Raw genomic sequence first — 8,859 nt, 5'->3', positions numbered from 1 at the left:
ACTCTGCACAGACAACTTCATCAACTGTGTCTGCTGTGTGAATAAGATCATCTTCATGGAAGATGAGCAGGATATGTGAGTGGGGAAGGCCCGTTTTCTGGAACTCAATGACATATCTGTCCCACTGTTCTGCCAAAGGTACCCCTCCTCACCAGCTCATCCAGCAAAGCATTATCTTTCATGTGAAAATCTCTGCTTACAATGTCTGGCAGATCAAAAGAGTTTTGTTCTGGAAGGAGTGCTTCTCGAATTTGTGGTCATTTGGGGTTGCATGTAAATGTAATGAAAAGATCTGGCTTGTGGTACTCGTGTGGATGGCCACAGAGTTTGGAACTGCATGTGGACATCTTGTGGGCTGCCAATGAATGTGGCTGGCAGAACCACATGCCTCCCTGCAGCCACATCACCACCATCTTCTGCAGCATAATGTGCTGTCACTGCATCCTGCAGATGATTGTAAACATCTGCATGCAGCTGCCTTTGCCCCTTGGTGCTCTTCACTCATCTTAGTCGCTGATGCTCCACCTTAGCAAACTCATGCAGCAGTATTCTTAAAAAAGCCACGGACCATGGAGTAATGTGTTTGATAAATTTGGGCAGTACTGCATGTGGAAGGAATAGAAATCTGTTGGTGAGATGTTTTGTAAGCCAAGATGCCAGCCATCAGTGCCATGGGGGAAAAAGTAGCACAAAGTGTAGTGCATCATGAGCACGATTGGTGTCATGGATTTTCTGCAGACCACCACCATGCATGTGCAGCACAACATCCCTGTTGCCAGCCTCCTCATCTTCCATCAGCACTGATACCTCATTAAAGCCAGGGTTGTAGCGACGTCGGTGCTGGTCTTTGCTTGTCATCAATAATCAACGTTGCATTGGCAATGTCAGCTGCTGGCAAGTCACAGGCCATGATGAAGTCCTGGACATATGCGTTGCAGTGACATAGCTCCTGCTGCAGCTCCCGAAGTGCAGCTGCTTGCCAGGCACGGTGAGCTGCAGATGTTCTTGCAGGTAGATTCATGTTATTGAGTCTCACCATCTCCTCATTCTCATGCTGTGGATCATGAACATATATTTGTGCAAATTTATGTTGTTCTCCAGGATTGGCTTGCAATGGTCTAATTTTATGGTACATTTTTCCCTGGATCACCACAGATGCAGTGAATCCACCTCCAGAGGGTGTTATCTGGTTAACTAACAATGCACTGACTTTGTCCTCATTCATAAGAGGCCTTGCATCTTGGCAGAATAGCCTTCCCCTGACATTCTCCTTCACACAGCTCCCTTATAGCAGGTGTCAGAGCTGGGAATGGCTGTATCACACCAGCAAGGTGCCCATTTGCACCACAGCAGATTGAAGTATTTTCTCTTTGCCAACACATTGCACCACAGTGCTGGCATTGCATCTCCATCCTCCCAACATTGATCAGTTGTACCTGCCTGATGCCATTCATAACATCTTGTGCAAAGTGATCATGCCTGGTAGCCTCCACCCTTGGCCTGGCACCTGCATGCTGCATTGCAACAGCATTTTGTGCTCGCACTGCAGCTCGATGTGGGCTTTGTTGTCTCTGGCGGCCTTTTTTCATTGCTGCAGCATTCTGAGCACCGACTGCACCACTTCTGGTGAGTCTCGACTTTGACGGGCCTGTTGCATTGCTGTAGCATTCTGCGCTCGCAAAGCATGGTGCCTCTCCTGACTGAAACTGCTGAGTTGCTGTCTCTGTCGAGCAGCTTTGCACTTCCTTTCAAGATCATCTCGTCTTGCCTTCCTCTGCTGCAATGTCTCATCATCTCGAGGTCATATAAATACAACACCAAGCCGCATGCATGTTTGATGTAGTTAATGTTCACGGCGTTGTAACATACCTGCCTCACAGCCTTGTAGCATATTTGTCAGCTGTACTGCTTGAGCCAGATGGACTTTGGCCAGTGTGGGGCAGGATTATACGTTCATTATTATTATTGCCAAATGATACAACTATTATTTATATTGTTGTTACTATTATTAGTATTAACCATTTCCATATCCCCCGCCAACTTCGTTGGTTGGTGGGGGATAATTAATATATGCTTTGTTACAATATCATCATTATTTTTGCTATTTCTTTTGTAATTATATTATAATGCCTTGTCGTGGAAAGACCTATTAAGCTGCTCGTCACCTTAACATGGCATGTGTTTAAGACATGGTAATGGGAATTCTGGATTATTTGTAGTTGAGTCCAACTACCTTGTTGCATACCTTCCTGCCATACTTCTGGAACATTACCTTGCCTTTCACCAAGCCTAGACATGCTTGGGCCAAGGCAGGGATTATTTGTTCATGATTGTTATGCCATATGATACTACTATTATTATTATTATTGTTGTAAATATTATTGGTATTATTTAACAATAATATATGCTTTGTTAAAATGTTATTTTTGTGATTTTTTTTTTTGTAATTAGAATGGCATGCTGTTGTAGGACGTATGAAGCTGCTCCATACACTCGAACATGGAGTGCATTTAAAACGTGGGAATTCTTTGGGATTTTTTTTGTATTATATTAGTCCAATCAACTGAGGAGTTCTTGATGATAATTTTGGTGCATCACATTCCACATCAGAATGCTCCATTAGAACTCCACACAAAAAACATGCCTCGTACAAACACACCTCATCCATTTGTCGTAGAGTCTTGAAAGGTCTATGGGGTTTTAGGGGTCTTCAGCAACTTTTTGGTACTTTTGGGTCCTTGGGGACTTTTGGGACTTGGGTCCTTGGGGAGTTTTGGGTCCTCCGGGACTTCAGGGTCTTGGGGCATCTTAAAGGGTCTTCAAAGTTCGAAGGGGTCTCAGCAGTCCAAAGGATCAAAAGGTACATTTCAATCGTGCGTAATTTCTGAAAAGACCATGTAATTGATAGACAAAAAGTATCACTCTCACACACACACACACACACACACACACACACACACACACACACACACACACACACACACACACACACACACACACACACACACACACACACACACCTCATCCGTTTATAGTAGAAAATGGGTGCCAGTCTGCCATCTTGGTTGTGATCTCGGAAAAGAAAACATGACGTGTTTATGTAAACCATCATTTATTATCGGTGTGGCATGTTTGAACAATATCTGTAAAACCATGTCCAAGAAATCGTTGAGGATGTGTTTGACATGGGGGGGGGAGTGGTGGGGGGTTGTTTTATTTTACAACTAAAATGGCCACCAGTCGGCCATCTTTGATCGCATCACAAAATGAAATGATGTGCTTATGTATACCATCATGTGTGGTTTTTGTGCCAAGTATGAATATAATCGGTCCGTACATGTCCGAGATATTGTTGCGGACACACGAATGCATGGACATGAAAATCGAGACCAAATCCATAATCCCACATTTCGGACCAAGTCCATCGGGGGCTAAAAAATGGAAGACGTATCATACCACCAAGACTCCACCCAGATCAGGTCGCTCATCCAAACAAGGAAACTGGCAAGCAGGAAACTGTTTAGGGATGTCACTATAAATCCAACAATGACTCTGCAAGGCGCTCTGTCCGAGATGAGGGTCAGTGTTCATCAATCAACAATATCACTTCCCTTCACAAAGCTAGAATCTATGGACAAGTGGCAAGAAATAAGCCATTGCTGAAAAAGATACATCAAAAAGCTCATATGGATTTTGCAAAAAAAGCGTCATAATGATACTACAGGTATGTGGAGAAATGTTTTGTGGTTAGAAGAGAGAGAAATTGAACTTTTTGGTCTAAATTCAAAGCGTTACGTTTAGTGCCAGCCTAACATTGCACATCACCCAGTCAACACCACCCCTACTGTTAAGCATGGTGGTGGCAGAATCATGTTATGGTGCTGCTTTTCATCAGCAGGGGCTGACAAGCTTGTCAGGATAGAAGGGATAATGGACGGTGTGAAGTACAGGAGAATCCTTGATGAAAACCTTCTTGAGTCGGCCATGAATCTGAAACTGGGCAGGAGATTCGCATTTCAGCAGGGCAATGATCCAAAGCACAAAGCTGAAGCCACACTGGAGTGGCTGAATAAGAAGTAAATGAAGTTCGTGAGTGGCCCAGTCAAAGTCCTGACTTGAACATAATTGAACATTTGTGGTGAGACTTGAAGATTGCAATCCATCGACGATCCAAATAAAGCTTGGCAGAACTAGAGCAATTTTCATGTGAAGAATGGGCAAAGATTTCACCATCTCACTGTGCAACTTTTACACAGTGAATAGGGCAACATAGGGAATAGGGAGTAATGCAACACAGGGCTGAATACTTTTGCAACCAAATGAAATTTGACTTGTAATGTTTTTTGCAGGTATTCCTGACATGTAACCTCCTTTAATAATCAATAGGTGTTTCTTTCGATGTCTTCAGTTGTGAATATAAAAAGTTCACTTGGAAAAATTATTTCGATATAATTCATAATTCATCTAAATGTGGCATTTTTGGTCGTGGGTGAATACTTTGCAGGCCACTGTATACGATTTTTTGTTTTTAATATTATTTTAAATTCTTCCAAAAAAACAATAATTAGAAATGCCAATTTGTTGCCATCTGTTGTTAAATAACTTGTTGCTACCACATTGAATAATTTACATGGAAAAGGAAAAACACAAACACCTTGGAGATTTGTAAATCGACATTTTCAAGGAACAACTTGTAGATCGGACGTTTATATTATTGCTCTTTTATTTATTTTTAAATTGCTGTGTAAAATCTAAATGACTTCATTTTTAACAGTGATATTGCCATGCACTAAATTGAAGTCGAAAAACAAATATAATTTACACTTTCTTTAATTTTCATTTGGTAAATTACATTAATTCCTTCCAAATCATCTGAGCATGCTGCACTTAAGTTAAAACCCATCCTTTCCTTCATCATTATAAAAGCAGCAAGGATACAAATCCAGGTTATAGCACAACAGTTTTGTTGGAGATTATACAATCTCCTCACATTATTTATGTAAGTAACCATGGATTACAGTCGCTCACTAAACAAGATTGTAACAATATTTTTTTTTTCTTTTGAAATCCACATTTCTAATCAAGAAACATTCACATATGGAGGCATCAACAATTTCAGTGACAAGTCGGACTTTGGAAGCATTATTCTGGCAGGGATTTTTCCTTTACACTTCTCTGTTTCAGATGAGAAACCATCGTTTCGTGAAAACCCTCCGACTCTTGATTGCATTAGGTAAGAATATTCCAAGCAGATTTCCTTATCTGCAAAAGCTTTGCTGCTAATGTTTTGTTTCCTTGTATAATAACATAATGACCTTTGTGATGTAATATTCAAAAGAATGTTGAGTGTGGGGAAAAAATGTTTGCATCGAAAGCAGTAATGGTGCATTTTTCTATAAAAAAAATTTTTTTAACTTTAATATGACATTGAATATTGCATTTTCTATTTTCTCTTTTTTGAATATCACATACTGTATATTGTTTTCTGTAATCCTGGCATTGTGCACACTTCAAGCACCAGTTGCCTCTAAGTTGTCTGATCTGGGTTAGATCCTTTTAGGGATCTGTTTTGCAGGCAGGGCGCACATACATTACAAAAGGTCATCTCGGATGGAAGATATATGAATGTTAAAAAAAAATGTACATGGTGTCCACAAATTACCATTCCAAATTCAAACTGTAAAAACAAAATGAAATGGGATACAGCAATGCAGTTTATCGCATGTGATAAAACATTTCTCAGATTTATTGTCAAGATTTGTCTCGGTCATCATTTATCATCATCAGTGCACTTCTAAGTGAGCAACTCTTTTCGGACTTAACATGTCGATGCAATGTTCAATCTATTTCCAGGTTCGATTGAACATTGCTGATTGCAGCCTTAATCCTCATCCTCAGATCTTCCTCAGATCACATAACCCTCATTCAGTAAACCATGTTCTTCACATAGCCGCATTGAAAAATCCAGAGGGGTTATGTCCGGTGAATATGGTGACAACATAATTGGACCGTTTTATCAATCCAACGGTCATTGACGTGTTAATTAAGGTAATCACTCACTGGCAGACTCCAGTGTGGAGAAGCTCAATGTTGTTCGTAAATGACCTCTTGTTGCAGGTCTGCCAGTTGTGGGAGTACAAAGTTCTCCAACATATCCAGGTAATTGTTGGACTTGATCGTGGCTTCAGCAAAGAAGAACGGCCCAATGACTTGGTTAAGCATTAACCACACCACAGATTAACCTGTGACCTGTCGTGCTAAATTCTCCAGACTTTATGGGGAGGATCAAAGCACCAAATTGTGACATCATGTCTGTTAACCTTCCCTCAAATGTGAAAATTTGGCTCATCTGAGAAGAACACACATTGTAGGTATCTATCGCCTTTGTCTAACTATTTCAAAACATTCACTGCCAATGCCATGCATGCATCATGTGCAGTTGTTTGGCTTGAGTACCTGCATTAGTTGAACCTTATACACGTACAGTGGCAGTCGCATGTACAGAACATTATTTACCGTTGAGCGGGGTAGCTGCAGCTCCCTGGTGGCAGTCAGTCTTTTAGTCAGGGGTACTACACTTAAATGAGTCAAGAGTGTGTTCAACATCTTCGCCAATTGTACATAGTCACTTGCCCCTTCCTTTGTAAGATGCTCCATAAATATTTTGTGCCAAACACTAATCGGTTTTCTTCATAGTGGCCACCTTTCATAGGTCGTCCTGAAGTTTCATTGAACATGTGTAGCTGATGTGGTCTCGATAAGCCAGGTAACACGCTGTCGTTTTTTTCTTCTTCTTTTCTTGTAGGTATATATATATATGTGATGCCATTTGTCACAGGAGAAACCTGGAAACTAACAATGTCAATTAAACTTTTAAAACTTTTTAAAACTTAGAACTATTCTATTTTATTTTTTATTTTTTTCGGGGGATGGGTTTAGATTTGGGACAATAATTTGTGGACACCCTGTATATGTACAGTGCCTTAAAGTATTCATTCCCCTCAAAATTTGTCGCATTTTGTTGTGCTTCAGCCTGAATTTAAAATGATTAGATTTTTTTTTTTTTTAATTGTCAACGATCTACACAAAATACTCAATAATATCATTGAAAACATGTTTTCAGACATTTTAATAAATTCATTCAAAATGAAAAGCTGAAATGTCACATCTTGCGTCAAATCTTCACCCTGAGTCAATACTTTGTAGAAGCACCTCAGGCAGTGGTTACAGTTTTGCGTCTTCTTGGGTATGTCTGTATCAGGTCGCTTTGTCGAAGACAAAAACTTCCATCGCATTGATTGCAAACAACTGAAAGACAAAGATAACCAAACAAAAATGGCACTCAAACAACACACATGCACTCCCCCCCACTCATCGACCCTCTTCATGAGTGCAGATTTTGATGTGGTCGATACACCCTCATTATGCATTAAATTTGAAGCCTGCTCGATTGCATAAGCTCACCTAAGTAAAATCATATTGATGAATTCCAATTGAGTAATGCTGCAATACTGAAGTGATATTTCAGAGTAAAATTACACTATTCCTGTTCATTAACAAATAAAAAAAATACCTGTGAAACATATTTCAGCAACCGTCCCGTTACCGATTGGAGCAGTTTATTGCCACACAAAATAGCATTTTAAGAGTTATCTGGCTTTTTAAATCTGGGACACGTTCAAACCGAACTTGATCTGCGAAGCAAGTCAGCCGAGTTGTGCGAACCAAGATGGCGACACGGCAGCTACACTTTTCATGGGCCATGAGCATTCTATATTTTTTCAGTTCAGTGGGTGAGGCAGGCTGTCCAAATCTCCGTTATCAGGAGAATGATTGAGTAGTCTTCTCTGAATGACTAAATTGATACAAATGTAGCATTTTAATGGTAAACGAGTCGAAATAGGTAGAAAATGGCTTCTGGTGAATTCCCATGACGTGACCTATTTAATAGATGCATCGCATATAATGCTAAGGCTGTACCGACGTTAGATCAGACATGATGACCTCAAGGTAAGTCAATGTTATTACAAATCAATATTACCCCACCCCCCCCCCCCTAAGGGGGTTTTAGGACTTGTGATATTGCTCCCACACACCCTCATGGAAGTAAGTTGTATTTTCTGGGAATTTAGAATAGTGAGGCATGGTTTCCAAATCTCTCATCGGGAGTGAGGAGAATGATTGATTAACATATTGTATTGATCTAACATGTTGTATTGTCATGCACAGTCTGACCCTTTCAATAACATGATCTAACATGTTATATTGTCATGCATGGTCTGACCCTTTCAATAACATGATCTAACATGTTATATTGTCATGCACAGTCTGACACTTTCAATAACATGATCTAACATGTTATATTGTCATGCACGGTCTGATCCTTTCAATAACATGATCTAACATGTTATATTGTCATGCACAGTCTGACCCTTTCAATAACATGATCTAACATGTTATATTGTCATGCACAGTCTGACCCTTTCAATAACATGTTATATTGTCATGCACAGTCTGACCCTTTCGATAACATGATCTAACATGTTATATTGTCATGCACAGTCTGACCCTTTCAATAACATGATCTAACATGTTATATTGTCATGCACAGTCTGACCCTTTCGATAACATCATCTAACATGTTATATTGTCATGCACGGTCTGATCCTTTCAATAACATCATCTAACATGTTATATTGTCTTGCATGGTCTGATCCTTTCAATAACATGATCTAACATGTTATGTCATGCATAGTCTGATCCTTCCAATAACCTGATCTAACATGTTATAATGTCATGCACGGTCTGATCCTTCCAATGACCTGATCTAACATGTTATATTGTCATGCACGGTCTGAT

At 40.0% G+C, this 8,859-nt stretch overlaps 1 pseudogene; it reads right to left on the bottom strand.

Moving 5' to 3' along the window:
* Positions 1-811: 811 nt before the first annotated feature.
* LOC147035072 (uncharacterized) lies at positions 812-1,867 on the bottom strand (annotated as a pseudogene).
* Between the last annotated feature and the right edge of the window lie 6,992 nt (positions 1,868-8,859).

Source organism: Eptatretus burgeri, chromosome 1, assembly GCF_056783735.1.
Source record: "Eptatretus burgeri isolate ZD-2024b chromosome 1, Ebu_testis_v1, whole genome shotgun sequence".
Taxonomy (NCBI): Eukaryota; Metazoa; Chordata; class Myxini; order Myxiniformes; family Myxinidae; genus Eptatretus; species Eptatretus burgeri.
The sequence above is the reverse complement of the archived record's forward strand: the minus strand, read 5'-3'. Positions and strand labels throughout refer to the sequence as shown.